Source organism: Mirounga angustirostris, unplaced genomic scaffold (genome assembly GCF_029215605.1).
Source record: "Mirounga angustirostris isolate CCGP_5_RB_7025 unplaced genomic scaffold, mMirAng1.0.hap1 SCAF_4, whole genome shotgun sequence".
Lineage (NCBI taxonomy): Eukaryota > Metazoa > Chordata > Mammalia > Carnivora > Phocidae > Mirounga > Mirounga angustirostris.
In genome coordinates this window covers 47420842-47442255 of record NW_026991712.1, presented here as the reverse complement: position 1 = coordinate 47442255, position 21414 = coordinate 47420842, and the positions used below count along the sequence as shown (strand labels likewise).

Below are 21414 nucleotides of genomic sequence, written 5' to 3'. Positions count from 1 at the left end.
CAAGAGGGGCTGATTTTTGTGTTTTTGCAGCCAGGGGAGCTCAAAGACTGGAGTTTTAGAGGTCCCAGGCTTTGCTGGGATAGAGACCTGAGGGTGCTGCCCTACTCCTGGGGAGAAGGCAGGCAAAACTAGCAGGCACCATTTCTCTCCCTGCCACTTAGCATAGGCACAGAGACACTTGCTGAGGGCAGCTAACCTGGACATTGGCTGTTTAGCCTGCTTTGCTCTAAATCCTGTGCCCCTGTGCTCTGGCATGACTGCCTTTCTGGGTCAAACTTGTATCAATCCCAGCATGGTGAGACCCTTTTTCAGAGGACCAGAACAGGTCCCTACCACACCAGGTCCCTGAAATTTGGAGTTTTAAAAGTCAGCAGGCTTGGCTGGAATAGAGGTATTCTCCAAGCAAGGAAGCAACCCAGAGACAGACTTCCTGAAGCACTAAGCCATAGACACTATATAACCTCTTCTTCATAAAATTATTACTCTCAGGAGCAGGAAACATAACAGGTTTTTCTACCACACAGAAGACAGAGACCTAGACAAAATGCCAAGATGAAGGAATTCATCCCAAAAGAAAGAACAAGAAAAGGTAATGGCCAAAGATCTAATTGAAACAGATGTAAGAAATATGCCTGATCCAGAATCTAAAGCAACAGTGATAAGGATACTAGCTGGGCTTGAGAAGAGCATGGAAGACATCAGGGAGAACCTTACTGTAGACATAAAAGAGCTAAAAAACAAACAGGCCAAAATGAAGAATGTAATAACTGTGATTCAAAATCAAATAGATGTAATGACCACACAGATAGAAGAAGCAGAAGAATGAATAAGTGATATAGAAGATAGAATTATGGAAAATAATGAAGCTGAACAAAAGAGAGAAAGAAGAATGATGGATCACAAGAGTAGACTTAGGGAACTCAGTGACTCCATCAGACATAATAACATTCATATCATAGGAGTTCCAGAGAAGAAGAGAGAGAAAAGGGAGTTTTATTTGAGGAAATAATAGCTGAAAACTTCCCTAATCTGGGGAAGGAAACAGATATCCATATCCAGGAGGCACAGAGAGCTCCCATCAAAAATTAACAGAACAGGCCAACACCAAGACACATTGTAGTTAAATTTGCAAAATACAGTGATAAACTAAAAATCTTAAAAGCAAAACGACAAAAGAAGTCCCTAACTTACAAGGGAAGACCCATAAGTTATCAGCAGATCTATCCACAGAAACTTGACAAGCCAGAAGAGAGTGGCATGATATACTCAATGTGCTGAAGGGGAAAAATCTGCAGCCAAGAGTACTCTATCCAGCAAAGCTTTCATTCAGAATATAAGAGATAAAGTTTCCCAGACAAATTGTAAAGGAGTTCATGACCACTAAAACAGCCCTGCAAGAAATATTAAAGGGGACTCTTAGAGTGGGAAGGAAAGGCAAAAAGCAACAAAGACTAAAAAGGAGCAGAGAAAATCTCCAGGAAAAATGACAAAACAAATAATAAAATGGCAATAAATACATATCTCTCAATAATTACTCTGAATGTAAATGGACCAAATGCTCCAATCTAAAAGACATAGCGCATCAGAATGGATAAAATTGAAGACCATAAATATGCTGCCTACAAGAGACTCACTGTAGACCCAAAGACACCTGAAGACTGAAAGTGAGGGGATGGAGACACCTTTATCATGCTAATGGACATCAAAAGAAAGCCAGAGTAGCAATACTTAGATCAAACAAACTAGATTTTAAGTCAAAGACTGTAACAAGAGGTGAGGAAGTGCACTATATCATAATTAAGGGGTCTATCCAACAAGAAGATCTAAAAATTGTAAATATTAATGCCCCCAACTTGGAAGCACCTAAATATATACAACAATTAATAACAACATAAAGGAACTCACTGATAATAATACAATAATAGTAGGGGACTTTAATACTGCAGTTAACATCAATGCAAAGATGATCAAAGCAGAAAATTAACAAGGAAACAATGGCTTTGAACATACAGGCAATGTTGAACAGGCAATGAAGAAAAAATGGCTTTGACATACAGGGCAAGATGGACTTAACAGATATATTCTGAGAATTTCATCCTAAAGCAGCAGAATACACATTCTTTTCAAGTGCACATGGGACATTCTCCAGAATAGATCACATAGTAGGTCACAAATTAGGACTCAACAAGTACAAAAAGATTAAGATTATACCATGCATCTTTTCTGACCACAACACTATGAAACTTGAAGTCAACCACAAGAAAAAATATGGAAAGACCACAAATACATGGAGGTTAAACAGCATAGTACTAAAGAATGAATAGGTCAACCAGGAAATTAAGACATAAAACATACATGAAACAAATGAAAATGAAAACACAATGGTCCAAAACATTTGGGATGGAGCAAAATCAGTCATAAGAGGGAAATATATAACAATGCAGACCCACCACAAGAGGCAAGAAAAGTCTCAAATACACGACCTAACCTTACACTTAAAGGAGCTAGGAAAAGAACAACAAATGAATGGAACAGAATAGAAAATCCAGAAATGAACCCACAACTATATGGTCAACTAATTGTCAACAAAGCAGGAAAGAATATCCAACAGAAAAAAGAGAGTCTCTTCAACAAATGGTGTTGGGAAAACTGGACAGAAATATGCAGAAGAATGAAACTGGACCACTTTCTTACACCATACACAAAAATAAATTCAAAATGGATGAAAGACCTACAGGTGAGACAGGAAACCATCAAAATCCTAAAGGAGAACACAGGCAGTAACCTCTTTGACCTCAGCCGTAGCAGCTTCTTACTAGGTAGGTCTCCTGAGGCAAGGGAAACAAAAGCAAAAATAAACTATTGGAACTTCATCAAGATAAAAATCTTCTGCATAGCAAAGGAAATGATCAACAAAACTAAAAGGCAACCTACAGAATGGGAGAAGATATTTGCAAATGACATATCTGATAAAGGGTTAGTATCCAAACTTTATAAAGAACTTATCAAACTTAACACCCAAAAAACAAATAATCCAGTTAAAATATGGGCAGAAGGCATGAAAAACAATAGTAATAATAATTAGAAGCAGTGTCTGTATTAGTTTGACAAGACTGTGTTGACCAATGATGACTCAGTTCTTTTTCATTGCACCTATGATGGCTATTAAATAGAAATAAGATTTAAAAACATAAAACTGAACCTATAATTTATAAAGGATCATAATGTAATAATTGATTTTGGGGATGTATAAATCTTAGAGTAATGCTGTCCAGTAGAAATATAATACAAGGTACATATGTAATTTTAAAGTTTTTTGGTAGCTACATTTTAAAAAGTGAAAAGAAACAGATGAAATTAAATTTAATATATTTTAACTCAATACATCTAATTTCAACAGGCAGTCAATAGAAAATTACTAACGACTTTACATTATTTTCCTTGTATTAAATTTTTATATTAAATCTTCAAAATCCAGTGTATATTTTGTACTTACAACACATCTCTCTTTGGCCTAGCCACATTTCGAATGCTTAATATGTATGCATGGCTGGTGGCTCCATATTAGATAGCACAGACTTAGAATATGCAATACTCTTTCTGATAGCACAAAACAAAAGGACAAAAATAGTGGTGTAATATATTTGCAGAACTGGATTTTTTTAAATCTACTGAACAGTGAGTAACTATATGGTTACTTTCTAAAAGATTTCATATATCATTTTAATGACTACTTTCTAAAGAGTGACCACAGCTAAGAAAGCAAACCATGTCATTATAGTTTTGTTTTCTTTGCTCTGACATTTGACAGTCCTAAATTTTTCCGGAATGACACATTTGCAGATGAGAAAGAGTGTGTGCCAGGGGGGTGGGGGTTAAGATAATCTCAGAAAAATGAAAACATATTTACATGTAATATTTGTATTTTCATTTTTAAGCAGACTATATTGACTATATTAGACTAATAAATCTATGGCATACCACAGATCTTTATCTTCACAGATGTTAATGACTCCTACAAAGTGGTATTTATATATCTAAACTTATTAATATAGAATTACATAAATTCTAAACTGTATTCTATAATTATCTGGGACCTTAGCATTTAAAAGCATCCTTTAACAATTTATTTGAGAAAGGAATCTTTAAACTATAAATCTGATTTTTAATATTAAGATTATAACTACATTGCCATTCATTTTTTTTGTCATAAAGGTAATTTGATTTTCCACAAAGCTAGGCCCTAATTACAAATATATATATTCTTTAAATCATATGGTTGGAACCTGTAATACCTCCCCATCCCCTCCCTCACTACACCCCACATATGATGGAGGACTTGAAAAATATATTTCTCTGTTTCTGAAAATAAAAAGTTACCCTTCACCCAACCCATCACTACCACCTTGAGCTATTGAAGAGCATAAGTGGTTATTCTTCTAGCTTCATATTTATATTGGTTACTTCACTCCACTAAGACAGGGAATCCAACTGATTGGGTAAGGTGAAAATGATCATTTATTCAACATCCACTCTATGTCAGGTACTTTTTGGTTACTTTTATACATATTTCCTCATTTACTTCTCAAAAACCTCTATTAGGTAAGTATGCTTTACATTAATAAAAAGAAACTTCATTAAGGGAAACTAAAGCTCAAAAATGTACTTTTCCAAGGTTAGACTTTTAGTAAATGTCATATTTGAAATCCAGAACTGATTAATGAGAAAATGAAAATATAATATAATGGAAAATCTTCTTTCCACCATATTATTTTTCCAAGAGGTTTTCTGGTATATGGAAGAGTCAAAAGCAACTGCCTATTTGTTAGCAGAGGTAGGCATGTTAGACTCCAGGAAGAACAAAAATATGGAGTTTAATTTTTTTTTTTAACTTGTCAGGTCCCTATCATTTTCACATATTTTCCTCGTTGAACTCTGAGGATTAACCTTCCTTCATCAATGCCTATGTTTACTATTCTGCTTCTGCTGATGGCCAGACTTCTGTAGTCTTCATGCACTTGTTAGATCTCATGCAGTTTACAGAATTTCCCCTGCTCTCTCTTTCAGAAGGATATACCAAATCTTTGATATTTCAAGAAACTCTTATTGCTATAATAAACAGTGAGAAATAGACATATGGTTAAAAAGCTCCTCACAACATTCTATCCCCTTCTTTTTTTCACTTAGGCCTTACAGAGAATGGCATAAATGAAATGATAAGTCTTTGGGTATACACAGTCCTGAATTATACTCAACTATATTACCCAGAAAATCATAGATTGAAAGAAGTTTGGATTGTAAATTTGGTAAAGATTATTGGGTCCTTGGCTTGTTGGAGAAAAATGGAATGAGGACAGAAGACAATCCAAATATGAGACAAAGTGAGGAGTAACTAAGGAAATTGTCCCAAACCATATGTCACCTTTGTGTAAATTAGAAAAAGACACAGCTTTCTCTCAGCAGATGCAGCTCTGTAACAGTGCATGGTGATTGGGACATCAGCTATATTTCAGCCACACTACCCCCTGCAGCCTGGTGCCTGACACAGTGAATAACCTGTGCAACCCTATGTGGTGACCTTCCACCCATCCCTTTCTCCTTCTACATATAACGTCCCACCACCATAGACCTGATCTTGGATTGGCATTCTAAGACAAACAGGGGCGGGATATATGAAGAAAAAAAAATAATGGAAGTGAAGCAAGATGTTTTCTTAGCTCCTTGGACACTCGATTTAAGTGAATATTGATATGTAGAGAATTATGTAAATCAGTCATCCATGAGTTGGCACAACTTGCAGTTTAAAATATATATATATATGCATCAAAATTATCAATATTATTATACTTTTTATGTTATGAAATATTTAAAAATTATTTTCTTAATATCATTCTCAAGAATGGAAGCTATTTTTATAAAACATTTATTTCTGTGTACCAGTATATATACACAGAGACTAGACATAAACAAAGAATGTTATAATAAAAATGAATTGTATCTCAATCAGTAAACATTTGCGATATATAAAACCAGGAACTCTATAGAGTCACCAGAAACAATACCCATCCTTACTGAGTTTAAAATCTATATTGAAGAACTGAAAAAAGAATTGTAAAGGCATATATTATTAAATTGAAGCTAGGCACATTAACTTTTAAAAGACTAAAAATTTACAGATGTATTATTACGTTATGACCAGTAACTGGTAACGTAACTGAAAAAAATTAAGTAACTGTAAAATGACGTATAGGTAGCTTAAGACATTTATTGTAATTTAAAAATATTCCACATATTGCCAATTTTCCATGTTTTGATGGAGGGTGAAGACCTCTTTGAATATGAATTTACATTAGAGATCTTTATTTTTTTATACACCCATGAATTCTAATATTAATACACTTAAAGAAGATCAAGAAATAAAATATTTTGTGAAGATTAGGTTTTTGCATTTTTTTTTCCAAGTTCTTTCCTTTTTGTGTGCAGCTCACAATTATTAGGTCTTTCTAATGCATTCATGTTTAGATTTCATAGAAACAAACTCTCACATAGAATATGTATTGGTTTAATATTTGATTAAAACATGATTACAATGAGAAATACAAATGAATAAACAGCATTTTTTTTGTGTTGAAACAAATGCAATCAACTGTTGTCTAGAATACAGCTCATTTGATTGTACTTGAAACACATGAGAGGGGGGATATGATGGTGGAGGAGTAGGGGACCCTATTTCAATTGGTCCATGGAATTGAGTTGGATATCTACCAGACCACTCTGAACACCCACGAAATCAGCCTGAGATGTAAGCAGATAGATCTGGATCTCTACAAACAGAATATCGCAGGTGGTTGGTTCTGAGGTACAAAGCAGGGAGGTGTGATTCCGTGGGCAGATATTGGAGGATAAACAGCAGTGGGAGGGAGCCTGGCAGTGGGGATCCTACACCATCAGTGAGCAATAGCCTCCTGCTCTGGGGACAGGGCACAGACTCGCAGACTGGTAGTGGCGGGGAAAGGACTTTAGGGCAGCCCCCCTGATGGAAACTGGAGCTGCAAGGCCGTTTATGTGAACTGGGGGTGGCTGGCGGTTTTAGAAGAACAAAGGGCAGAGACGAGCCCCGACCTGGAGGCAAGGACTGGGAGCGCTGCTGAGGGACACACAACCCAGGACACTGCAGTTTATAGCAGCACAGACAGAAATGGAGATAGTGTGGCCTGGAGAGCTCAGTGAAGAACAGACTGTGATCTCTCTGCTCTGAGGCAGAGGGTTGGAAATGATCTCTTCTGCTCTGACTCTCGGAAGAGACGTGGAAAACAGCCAGGGAAAGCCACTGACAACAAAACCCCAAAAAACCGGTTGTCACTGAGCCCATCCCCCCCCCCCACATGGGGCAGGGCAACTGCCCAAACAGGGTTGCCTGAGTAAAAGTGCAGCAGACCCCTCCCACAGAAGACAGACTGGTTAAACAAGAAGCCAGCAACCCTAAGGTCCCTAGAAAACAGGTGCATCTTGCTTGGGATGTGGTCAATAATTTGGACTCTATACATTCCCTCAACCAACCCTCAACAGTATGACTAGGAGGAGGAAGCCCCAAAATAGGGGCCACAGATTTACAAATGGATTCAGATATGACCAAGATGTCAGAGATGGAATTCAGACTAGCAATTGTGAAGACGATAGCTAGAATGGAAAAATCAATTAATAGCAACATAGAGTCTCTAAGGGCAGAAATGAAAGCTGAATTGGCAGAACTTAAAAATGCTATTAATGAGATCCAATCCAATCTAGATAATCTAACAGCTAGGGTAAGCGAGGCAGAAGAATGAATTAGTGACCTAGAAGACCAGCTAATAGATTAAAAGGGAAAAGCGGAGGCCAGGGAAAAACAACTCAGAATCCATGAAAATAGAATCAGAGAACTAAGTGACACCATGAAATGTTCCAATGTCAGAATTATTGGAATCCCTGAGGGGGTGGAGAGAGAGAGAGGACTAGAAGATATATCTGAGCAAATCATAGCTGAGAACTTCCCTAATCTGAGGAATGAAACAAACATTCATGTCCTAGAGGTAGAGAGGACTCCTGCCAAGATCAAGGAAGACAGGCCAATGCCCCGGCATGTAATAGTAAAACTCGCAAATCTTCGAACCAAGGAAACAATCTTAAGGGCTGTTGGGGGAAGAGATTCCTTATGTACAGAGGGAGGAACATCAGAATAACGTCAGACCAATCCACAGAGACCTGGCAAGCCAGAAAGGGCTGGCAAGACATATTCAGGGTACTAAATGAGAAGAACATACAGCCAAGAATACTTTATCCAGCAAGGCTTTCATTTAGAATGGATGGAGAGATGCAGAGCTTCCAAGACCAGCATAAACTGAAAGAATATGTGACCACAAATCCGGCCCTGCAAGAAATATTAAAGGGGGGTCTATAAAAGGAGAAAGACCCCAAGAGTGATATACAACAGAAATTTACAGGGACAATCTATAGAACTACATCTTCACAGGCAACATGATGACAATTAATTCATATCTTTCAATAATCACTCTCAACGTGAATGACCTAAATGCTCCCATAAAATGACACAGGGTTGCAGACTGGATAAAAAGACAGGACCTATCCATATGCTGCCTACAAGAGACTCATCTTGAACCTAAAGATACATCCAGACTGAAAGTGAAGGGATGGAGATCCATCTTCCATGCCAAAGAACCTCAAAAGAAAGCTGGGGTAGCAATTCTTATATCAGACAAATTAGATTTTAAACAAAAGACTGTAGTTACAGACACAGAAGGACACTATATCATTCTTAAAGGGTCTATCCAATAAGAAGATCTAACAATTGTAAATATCTACGTCCCCAACATGGAAGCAGCCATCTACATAAGTCAACTGTTACCCAAAATAGTCATATTGATAACAATATGTTAATTGTAGGAGACCTCAATACTCCATTCTCAGCAATAGACAGATCATCTAAGCAGAAAATCAACAAAGAAACAAGAGCTTTGAATGATACATTGGACCAGATGGACCTCATAGATATTTACAGAACATTCCACCCTAAAACAACAGAATACTCATTCTTCTTGAGTGCACGTGGAACTTTCTCCAGAACAGACTACATACTGGGTCACAAATCAGATCTCAACCAGTACCAAAAGACTGAGATTATTCCCTGCATATTCTCAAACCATAATGCTTTAAAACTGGAACTCAATCACAAGAAAAAATTTGGAAGAAATTCAAACACTTGGAAGCTAAAAACCATACTGCTCAAGAATGTTTGAGTCAACCAGGAAATCAAAGAAGAACTTAAACAATTCATGGGAACCAATGAGAATGAAAACACATCCATCCAGAAGCTATGGGATACTGCAAAGGTGGTCCTAAGGGGGAAATACATAGCCATCCAAGCCTCACTCAAAAAAATGGAAAAATTCCGAATTCACTAACTCTATACCTTAAAGAACTAGAGAAAAAGCATCAAACTATGCCTAAGCCATGCATTAGAAGAGAAATAATTAAGATTAGAACAGAGATCAATGAATTAGAAACCAGAAACACAGTAGATCAGATCAACAAAACTAGAAGCTGGTTCTTTGAAAGAATTAATAAGATCGATAAACCACTGGCCAGACTTACCCAAAAGAAAAGAGAAAGGACCCAAATTAATAAAATTATGAATGAAAGGGGAGAGATCATGACTAACACCAAGGAAATAGAAACAATTATTAGAAATTATTATCAACAACTGTATGCCAATAAGCTGAGCAACCTGGATGAAATGGATGCCTTCCTGGAAATCTATAAACTCCCAAGACTGAAACAGGAAGAAATTGAAAACCTGAATAGGCCAATAACCAGTAACGAAATTGAAGCAGTGATCAAAACCCTCCCCCAAAAAAGAGTCCAGGGCCTGATGGATTCCCGGGGGAATTCTACCAAACATTCAAAGAAGAAATAATACCTATTCTTCTGAAGCTGTTTCAAAAAATAGAAACAGAAGGAAAGCTTACAGACTCATTCTATGAGGCCAGGATTACCTTAATCCCCAAACCAGGCAAATCTCCCATCTTCCATCTCCAAATCTCCCATCAAAAAGGAGAATTTCAGACCGATATCCCTATGAATATGGATTCCAAAATCTTCAACAAAATCCTAGCTAATAGGATCCAACAATACATTAAAAGGATCATCCACCACGACCAAGTGGGATTTATCCCCAGGATACAAGGGTGGTTCAACATTTGCAAATCAATCAATGTGATAGAACACACTAATAAGAGGAGAGAGAAGAACCATATAGTCCTCTCAATGATGCAGAAAAAGCATTTGACAAAACAGAGCAAACTCTCCTGATTAAAACTCTCCAGAGTATAGGGATAGAGGGATCATTCCTCAAGTTCATAAAATCCATCTATGAAAAACCCACAGCGAATATCATCCTCAATGGGGAAAAGCTGAGAGCCTTTCCCTTAAGACCAGGAACACATCAAGGATGCCCACTCTCGCCACTATTGTTCAACATAGTACTAGAAGTCCTAGCAACAGTAATCAGACAACAAAAAGAAACAAAATGTATTCAAATTGGCAAAGAAGTCAAACTCTCTCTTTTCACATATGACATGATACTTTATGTGGAAAACCTAAAAGACTCCACCCCCAAATTACTAGAACTCATCCAGCAATTCAGTAATGTGGCAGGATACAAAATCAATGCACAGAAATCAGTTGCTTTCTTATACACTAACAACATAACTGTAGAAAGAGAAATTAGAGAAATGATTCCATTTACAATAGCACCAAAAACCATAAGATACTTCAGAATAAACCTAACCAAAGAGGTAAAGGATCTATACTCCAGGAACCTCAGAACACTTATGAAAGAAATTGAAGAAGACACAAAAAGATGGAAAAATATTCCATGCTCATGGATAGGAAGAATAAACATTGTTAAAATGTTTATGCTACCCAGAGCAATCTATACCTTCAATGCCATCCCGATCAAAATTCCAATGACATTTTTCAAAGTGCTGGAACAAACAATCCTAAAATTTGTATGGAATCAGAAAAGACCCTGAATCGCCAAGGAAATGTTGAAAGAAAAACAAAGCTGGGGCATCATGTTGCCCGATTTTAAGCTATATTACAAAGCAGTGATCACCAAGACAGCATGGTACCAGCACAAAAACAGACATACAGACCAACAGAATAGAATAGAAAGTGCAAAAAAAAAAAAAAAAAATCAATAGAAAGTCCAGATATGGACCCTCAACTCTATGGTCAAATAATCTTCGACAAAGCAAGAAAAAATATGCAATGGAAAAAAGACAGTCTCTTCAATAAATGGTGCAGGGAAAATTGGACAGCCACATGCAGAAGAATGAAACTAGACCATTCTCTAACACCATACACAAAGATAAACTCAAAATGGATGAAAGACTTCAATATGAGACAGGAATCCATCAAAATCCTAGAGAAGAACATAAGCAATAACCTCTTCGACATCGGCCACAGCAACTTCTTTCAAGATACATCTCCAAAAGCAAGTGAAACAAAAGCAAAAATGAACTTTTGGGACTTCATCAAGATAAAAAGCTCCTGCACAGCAAAGGAAGCAGTCAACAAAACAAAGAGGCAACCCACAGAATAGGAGAAGATATTTGCAAATGCCACTACAGGTAAAGGGCTGATATCCAAGATCTATAAAGAACTTCTCAAACTCACACAAAAAACAAATAATCATTCAAAATTGGGCTGAAGACTTAACAGACACTTCTCAAAAGAAGACATACAAATGGCCAACAGACACATGAAAAAATGTTCATCATCATTAGCCATCAGGGAAATTCAAATCAAAACCACTTTGAGATACCACATTACACCAGTTAGAATGGCAAAAATTGACAAGGCAAGAAACAACAAATACTGGAGAGGTTGTGGAGAAAGGGGAACCCTGTTACACTGTTGGTGGGAATGCAAGTTGGTACAGCCACTTTGGAAAACAGTGTGGAGGTGCCTCAGAAAATTAAAAATAGTGCTACCCTATGACCCAGCAATTGCACTATTGGATATTTATCCCAAAGACACAGATGTAGTGAAAAGAAGGGCCATATGCACCCCAATGTTCATAGCAACAAGATCCGCAGTAGCCAAACTGTGGAAAGAGCCGAGATGCCCTTCCACAGATGAATGGATAAAGAAGATGTGGTCCATATATACAATGGAATATTACTCAGCCATCAGAAAGGATGAATACCCAACTTTTATATCAATATGGATGGGACTGGAGGAGATTATGCTAAGTGAAATAAGTCAAGCAGAGAAAGTCAATTATCATATGATTTCACTTATTTGTGGAACATAAGGAATAGCATGGAGGACATTAGGAGAAGAAAGGGAAAAATGAAGGGGGGTGGAATCAGAGGGAGAGGTGAACTGTGAGAGACTATGGACTCTGAGAAACAAACTGAGGGTTTTAGAAGGGTGGGGGTAGGGGGATGGGTTAGCCCGGTGATGGGTATTAAGGAGGGCAGGTACTGCATGGAGCACTGGGTGTTATACGAAAACAATGAATCGTGGATCACTACATCAAAAACTAATGATGTATTGTATGGTGACTAACATAATATAATAAAATAAAATTTAAAAAAAAAAGAAACACATGAGTATGTTAAAGTGTAACTTACTAGCTGCAGATATTCAATGAGACATGGCATGGATCATGTTTTACAGTATTTTAGCTTGGTGTATTTGCTAAATGGAGTCTGTTTAAGAGAACTTTTGCTAAAAACTTAACTGATCAGAACCTAGCAAGGGTATTCCAGGAAGGCTTCATGAATTTTTACTCTAATGTGTTTTATTAGATGTATTTGCATCTTAAATGACAGAAATCAAACTCAATGCATCAAGAGAAAAAATACTAATAAACTCAAAGTAATTTATTGGTATCTATAAATGGGAAGTTTAGGAACTTATCTTTCAGGAAACCTTGATCCAAAATCTGAACTAATCACACTCTGATTATTTGTTCCAGTCCACTGTTTTGCTTTGTGTTCATTCCCTTCTCCAGCAAATTTCCCCATGTTATGGCCAAAAATATCTAGGGGATACATTTTTGTTACAGCAAACAATCCCTGTGAAAAGTTCTGTTCCTCATTGTTCCAGGAAAAATCTAGTAAGTCTCACTGACCGGGCTTGAGTCACAGATACACTCAACAACTCCCTCTGGCTAGGAGAGGGATTTTGTTGTTCAGTTGGAGCTGAGTCACAGCCCTGCCCCTGGAAAATGGTAAAGTCCTCCTTGAACCACTTGGATTGCCAAGGGGGATGAGTGTGTCTCTACAGAGATGCTGAGACAACACAAAATGTTCACTTTATCCAAGTGGAAGTGTGGCATTACGTAACCTTTAAAGTTTTGGGGCAGCACTTAGGCAGAGAGGACTGCCTCCATTTGGACCCAGATACACTTTGTCTGCTTTGTGATTTTATTTCTTCATGACCCCAAATCATTTCTGCTGCTATATCACACTATAACTTGCATCAGACCTGTCATTTTCTAGTACCTAAAAACATTTTCTGCTGTTAAGTTGTCTTTAAATTAGAGATCTTCCTCTAAATTTCTCAGAGGCAATGTTTCTATCATTTTGTGTATTTATATTTGCAGCTGCCTTTATATGACTTCATGAAATATAATCCCCTGCATGAATTTTCTGGAATCTCTAGAATGACTCTTGCTTAGGATTATTAAAAGAAGAGTTTTGTAGGTTTCTATAGTTTCAACAAAGCAAAAATCTATATATCTATACCTCTATCTAGCTATCTAGCTATCTAGCTATCTGTCATCTATCATGTCTATTATCTCCTGGACTGAGCAATACCTAGACGTTCCCCACTTTTAAAAGCAAGTTACTCTCTTGTACATTCTGTCTCCTCAAAGCACCATATCAGTGGTTTTGAGATAAAAATCTATTTTTGTTTTTTTTTTTAATTTTTAAAAAATATTTTATTTATTTGAGGGAGAGTGAGAGATATCACAGAGGGAGAGGGAGAGGGAAAATCAGACTCCCCACTGAGCAGAGAGCCTGACATAGGTGGGGCTTGATCCCAGGATCCTGAGATCATGACCTGAGCTGAAGGCAGATGCTTAATCAACTGAGCCACCCAGGAGCCACAATAATAATCTATTTTTAACAAATTGATACTTTGCTCCAAGGTACCAGTGCTTTTGTTTTAATCATTTCTCATGCTATGTGAGTGTTACATATGCACAACCTTCTATATGCTCATAGGTCAGTAGCCACAGGATTAGTTTTATCTCTTTAGATATTAGCACCACTGAATTTACATCAGTGGCATTGCTATACATTTTGGATCCCAAACAAATGTTTATTCAAGGTTTTCCAAGCTACTAGCTAATGACAAAAGGAGCAGATCTTAGCGCTAATGAAATATGGTGGAGATTTACATTGCTTATAAAAAGAAAAGAAAAATAAAACTCTGTTAGGTGCAGTCTATCTCTGCCTATAGCATTCTTATTTACTATTTTAATTTTTTTGCATTTCTACATGCAAATAACAGCCATGAGTCATAAATTATTCATAAGTTCATATGTTGCCTTTCAAACTTTAATAAAAATAATATTATGTGCATGTTTTTATAAATCTAGCATTTTGGAAGAGCTAAACATTTCAGATAATAATACCCCATAAAGTCTTTTGTTGAATCAAGACAAATCTTGGGTTAGTAGAAGGCAGCCATGTCAAAGACCTGTATTTCCCTTTTGATCTCTGTAGATACCAAATCTTACAGGAGCTTTTAGGAGATAGTTAACAGCTCTGAGAAGAATGTGAGCATTGATATAAATTTAGGCTGAAGTGTTATAGTAGTTCTGTTTAAACATCTCAAATAGCGTACTTTTTATTTTCTGAATTATTTTTATTATTTAATTTTTGACCATTTTTTGTAACGGTAGTCCTATTTTCTGATGTTTATTATTATTTAAAGATTTTATTTATTTATTTGATAGAGAGAGAGAGAAAGAGCATGAGCCTGGGGAGGGGCACAGGGAGAGAGAAAAGCAGACTCCCTGCCAAGCAGGGAGCCTGAGCAGGGCTCAATCCCAGGACCCTGGGATCATGACCTCAGCCCAGGGCAGATGCTTAACCGACTGAGCCACTCCGGTACCCTTCTGATGTTTATTTTTACATTAAGTCAATTCTTCACCCAGAAAGCTTGGCAAGGCTTTATATTAAAATACCATCTACTTAAATTCCATTTCAGACAGAACAAAGTGATATTGAACTTGAGAGGTTTGCTTCTTTTTTTGCACATACTATATTAATATTAATCCACTTATGTTTGTTTGACAAATGTTATTTTAGGAAATATTGCTGCAACTTATCTTGAGATAATATTTGCTATATAATATAAAATATAAATCAAATTTGAGTTACTCTCCAAGAATAAATGACATGTTTTTGAATAATGTGATAATACTTTTTTAGGCATTTTACACAGAATAATTTTGTTTATGTGCTTAAGTAGTTATTTGCAAGAAGCACTTTGGACCCTTATTTATTCAAGCTATTTGCCAAATATTTAAGACACAGTTTTAAAGAGGGAAATATACCTTACTTGAACAAATCTTTCAGTCGTGAAGAAATTATCAATAGTTTTTAATGCATATGAACCACAAGAATATCACTTAACAAACCACCTCAACCTCTTATTCAATGTCCTGCGTAGCCTGCATAAGTGATGTTTTTGTTTATCACAGAGAGATCTGATACCTTATACTTTGTTCTTATGCTCTCTTTATTAGATTGAAAGTTACTTACAGATTTTTTAAATTACTTGTTAAAAAATAGAAAAATATAAGAAAATACTTAGTTATATAGATTTCACATTTCTAATATTTTAGTCACTTTTCTTATAAAACGACAGTAGAAAAAACATGTTAGTGACAGAAATAACTTTCATAATGGTGCATCAAGACAAAAATTTGTCTTAGCCCCAAATTTTCTATCTCATATTTTCTAGTGTAAATTGTTTTTGCTTTCTCTGTTTGTCTCAGAAAACCGATCATAGCATCCTTTTCTAGAATATTGGAAAAGTCCTTACTGAGTACCAGAAGCATACTGTAATAATAGTATGAATATTTTAATATGGCTAACATTAGTTAATTTGATTAAATTTTTAAGGAACCAATTATATCAATGCTCTCTTTCAAATTTAGTAAAACATGGAAGTTACAGCTCACAAGGAAAATACAAAAAATATATAAAAATATTAAAAAAGACTAGGAATCTCAAATGTGAAGATGAATATAAAAATCCTGAAAGTTATATTGGAAAACATAATCCAGCAGCACTTTAAGGAATAAGGCACCAAAAAAGTTGATTCATTCTAGGAATTCAGTGGGAACTAGCTCAATATATTTTTTAAAAAAGCCATTAGTATATTTTACTAAAATATAGATCAAGGTAGAAACAACCTGTGTTCATGGCAGCTAAAACACCTTTGAGGAAATTCTGACACAAATACCTAATAAAATGAGAATAGATGAAATGTTCTATAATATGATAAAGTGATCTAGATCTCAAAAAATAAGTTAGCTATGTTTTTTTGGGTTTTTTTAAAGATTTTATTTACTTATCTGATGGAGAGGCACAGCAAGAGAGGGAACACAAGCAGGGGGAGGGAGAATGGGAGAGGAAGAAGCGGCCTCCCACCGAGCAGGGAGCCTGATGCGGGGTTCGATCCCAGGACCCGGGGATCATGACCCCAGCCAAAGGCAAACGCCCAACGACTGAGCCACCCAGGCGCCCCTAAGTTAGCTATGTTCTTAATAGTAAATAGGAAAAGAATCATTGTTAAAGTGATGAACTTACTAACATTTTTATTTATTTACTTTGAAAGTTTTTATTTAAATTCCAGTTAACATACAGCATAATCTTAGTTTCAGGTGTACAATTTAGTGATTCAACACTTACATACAACACTCGGTATAACATTTTTAAATAAAATAAGTAGTAAGCATGAACTTGTAAAAGAGGGAGGTAAAATCATCATTATTTACTTATTATATTATTTATACTTGGATATTTGTGAAGTCAATGAGAAAACTATTAGGAATCATGGAATTTAGTGAAACTACTGATGGCAAACTTAATATTTAAATTTTATTTTATAAAAGCTATTTATGAAATTTAAAAGAAGAGATTATATATATAATAGCAACCAAAAATATGATCTAGAAATACACTTAATAAGAAATATATATAAAAGTCAACTGAGTTACATAAAGTAAGATAATAAATGAGGCAAAACTTATTCTTGAATAGGAAAATAGATTACTGCAAAGATGACTTTTTTCACTAAATTTGTTAGCCTAAAGTAAACATAATAAAAAACAGCAGCAGGAATTCTTTTTAAAGTTGATTATGTTGATACTAATATCTACATACAAAATTAAACAATCGAACTTTAAAAATGCTTTTAAAATACTGAGAGAATGTAATATAAATCAAATATTTTATTTGGTAGGCAGATTAATTGAAAGACTAGGAAGAAAACATGGCAATTTAGTATGGCAAACTTAATATGGTAATTTAGTATAATACAGAGGTGTTATTTCAAAAGCATAGGGAAAAAGATAGTTTATTAAATATCTGATTGTTAGACAAGTAGTGAACAGAAACAAATACATTTCAGGTGGATTAAAAACCTATGTAAGCAATGATGTCATAACATTGCTATAAGAAAACAACAGCAAATTCTAACCTTTGGTGGAGGAAGTCCTTTAGAACATGACAAAAGAAAAAGGTAAAAGACATAAATTGAAATATTAATCTCTTAGTAGTAAAAATTCAGTATTCTAAATGGCAAAATGTTCCATAAATATTAATATATAAATATCAGGCTAATAAAGTTGCTGTACACATGAGAAATAAATCATTTTAATATAAAACTGGCTGTTACCAATAGTTGTAAAATCTTAAGCGGGATGGGTGGGGGGAAGAGAATGAAGAAAAAAGGGAATAAAAAATTCTTGGCAGGTTCTCATACATCGATCATGTAAGAGTTGCACTATAAGAAGCAAGAACCCCTCCTCTTCCTCTCTGCCATCTGCTCGGCAGCCACGAAGCAGCAACCTTGCATGAGTGCATCTCCATACATGTTGGCCAGGCTGTCGTCCATATTGGCAGTGCCTGCTGGGAGCTCTATTGCCTGGAGCACGGCATCCAGCCCAATGGTCAGATGCCAAGTGACAAGACCTTTGGGGGAGATGACTCTTTCAACACCTTCTTCAGTGAGATGGGTGCTGGCAAGCAAGTGCCCAGGGCAGTACTTGTAGACCTGGAACCCACAGTCATTGATGAAGTTTGCACAGGCAACTCCCGGCAGCTCTTCCACCTGGAGTAGCTCATCACAGGCAAGGAAAATGCTGCCAATAACTATGCCCAAGGGCACAACACCATTGGCAAGGAAATCATTAACCTTGTGTTGGACCAAATTCACAAACTAGCCCATCAGGGCACAGGTCTTCAGGGCTTCTTGGTTTTCCACAACCTTGGAGGGGGAACTGGTTCTGGGTTCACCAACCTACTGATAGAACATCTCTCTGTTGATTATGGCAAGACATCCAAGATGGAGTTCCCCATTTACCCAAGCAACCCCCTCTCCCAGTTTCCACAGCTGTAGTTTAGCTGTGGACTCCATCCTCACTACCCACATCACCCTGGAGCACTCTGATTGTGCCTTCATGGTAGACAGTGAGGCCATCTATGATATCTGTCGTAGAAACCTTGATACTGAATGCCCAACCTACAATAAGCTAAATGTGTTGATAGATCAAATTGTGTCATCAATCACTGCTTCCCTCAGATTTGATGGAGCCCTGAATGTTGATCTGACAGAATTCCAGACCAACCTGGTGCCTTGTCCCGGCATCCACTTTCCTGCTCCTGTCATCTCTGCTGGCAAAGCCGACCATGAACAGCTTTCTGTAGCCGAAATCACCAATGAATGCTTTAGGCCAGCTAACTAGATGGTGAAATGTGACCCTCGCCATGGTAAATACATGGCTTGCTACCTGTTGTACTGTGGTGACTTGGTCCCCAAAGATGTCAGTGCTGCCATTGCCACATTTAGACCAAGTATGCCATCCAGTTTGTGGACTGGTGCCCCAATGGCTTCAAAGTTGGCATTAATTTCCAGCCTGTGGTATCTGGTGGAGACCTGGCCAAAGTACAGTGAGCTGTGTGCATGCTGAGCAACATCACAGCCATTGCTGAGGCCTGGGCTTGACTGGACCACAAGTTTGACCTGATGTATGCCAACCATGCCTTTGTTCATTGGTATGTGGGTGAGAGCACAGAGGAAGGAGAGTTTTTTGAGAAGGATTATGAGGAGGTTGGTGTGGATTCTGTTGAAGAAGAGGGTGAAGAAGGAGAGGAGTACTAAAGCTAAAAATGTCACAAAGGTGCTGCTTTTACAGGATAGTTTATTCTGTTTTAAACACTGAAAAGTTGTGCTGTGATCAGTTGATTTGTATATATTAGTGTATACTTTCATATAAAATTACTGACCTATGCTTCAAAACACAACACTTTATAGGGCACCTGGGTTGCTCAGTCAGTTGGGTGGCCAGCTTTTTATTTTGGTTCAGGTCATGATCTCAGGGTCCTGGGATCGAGTCCACTTTCTGAATCCACCCTCCACGAGGAGGCTGCTTGAGGATTCTCTCTGTCCTCTTCCATATGCTCCATCCCCTGCTCACATACTCTCTGTATCTCTAAGATAAATAATTCTTAAAACAAACAAACAAACAAGAAACAAAAATACAACGCTTTGTTACATACCCAAGCTGTCCATTTCTCTGATGGGTTTGAATAAAGTATTCCCAGTCTTAAATAAAAAATTTAAAAAAAAAGACAGTTCTGTATGAGGTAATAAAAATAATTCAACTTCACTCATAATTTGAATAATTATGCATAATTCAACTTCACTCATAATTTGAAAATTCAATTTTAATTAGAATTTTCTACCTATCCCATTGACAAAAATTGAAAATAATTTGAATACACAATATTCTCTAGGAAGTTAGAAAGCGAGAATCTTATACATTTTAGGTGGGCATGTCAGCTGGTACAGTATGTTTCAAGACTAATTTGTCAAAGTCTATAAAAAATAAAAATCTTTATGCTAGCAAATTCTATTGCTAAAAATTTATACTACCAATAAACGTGCACTTGTTAATCTAAAGATGTATATTGTACATTTTTTTTGCAATGGGAAACGAATTAGTGCCCATCAGGAAAGAGCTGGTTAAATAAATTATGGAACATTCATTCAATGGGAAGCTACCACCAATATAAAGAATTAAGCAAATCATATATGCAGATGTATATAGATGTTCAAGATATACTGAAAAGTGAAAAAGTGCCAGAATGTGTGTAGATTGATTTCAGTGGTATATAATTATATACTAAATCATATCCATATGTAATTATGTAGCTATGGAAATACTGATTAATATAAATTTATAATTATATAAATAAACATTATATAGTATAAAGTACATTAAAGAGCATCACTGGAGGAGGATAATCACTTGGGTTTGAATTCTGGCTACACTACTTATTATTTGTGAGATGTTGAACAAGTCATGTAACTTTGTGCCTTATTTTTCTCCTTTGTAAATAGGGATAATAGTAGTACTTATCTTCGAGGGCTATTATCAGAGTTTTCTGTTGTGATTTGTCTGGCTTGAGGTATATTAATTTTATTGATCTCAAAGAATCAGCTTTGGGTGTTTATTGATTTTCTATATTTTGCTATTTTCCCTTTCATTGATTTCTACTCCTATCTTTATTATTTTTTTCTGCTTATGTTGAATTTAATACACTACTATAGTATCAAGATAGAAAGGTTGTTGACTTAAGAAATTTTTCCTTTGTTAATATAGCCATTTAATGCTATTCCCTCTATGTACTGCTTTAAATGTACTGCACAAATGTTGGTTCTTAGTCTTTGTTTTCATTCCACTCAAAACACTTTGTAATTTTCCTTTTGATTTCTTCTTAACCCATAGTTTATCTAGAAATATGTTATAAAGCTTCCAAGTATTTTTTCCAGTTAATGATTTTAAATTTTAATTCTATTTTTGTCAAAGAACATATTTTATGTGATGTGAATTCCTTTAAGTTTGTTAAGACTTGTTTTATGATCCATAATATGGTCTATATGGTAAGTGTTCCATGTGCACTTATAAACAACATGTATTCTGATATTATTGGGTGGAAAATTCACTTTAATCAAATGTGGACTATTTTTGGCTGTTATTTGGCAAATACTCACTCCTTTTTTGGGGTACCCCCATTTACATGTTGGGTTGATGGAACT

General features: G+C 36.2%; 1 protein-coding gene and 1 pseudogene across 1 annotated transcript in view; both read left to right on the top strand.

The window, feature by feature from the left end:
• Nucleotides 1-21414, top strand: part of CNBD1 (cyclic nucleotide binding domain containing 1) — a 357731-nt gene that overhangs the window by 319131 nt on the left and 17186 nt on the right. The gene's annotated exons all lie outside the window — the stretch shown is intronic.
• LOC123858919 (tubulin alpha-1B chain-like) lies at nt 18169-19473 on the top strand (annotated as a pseudogene).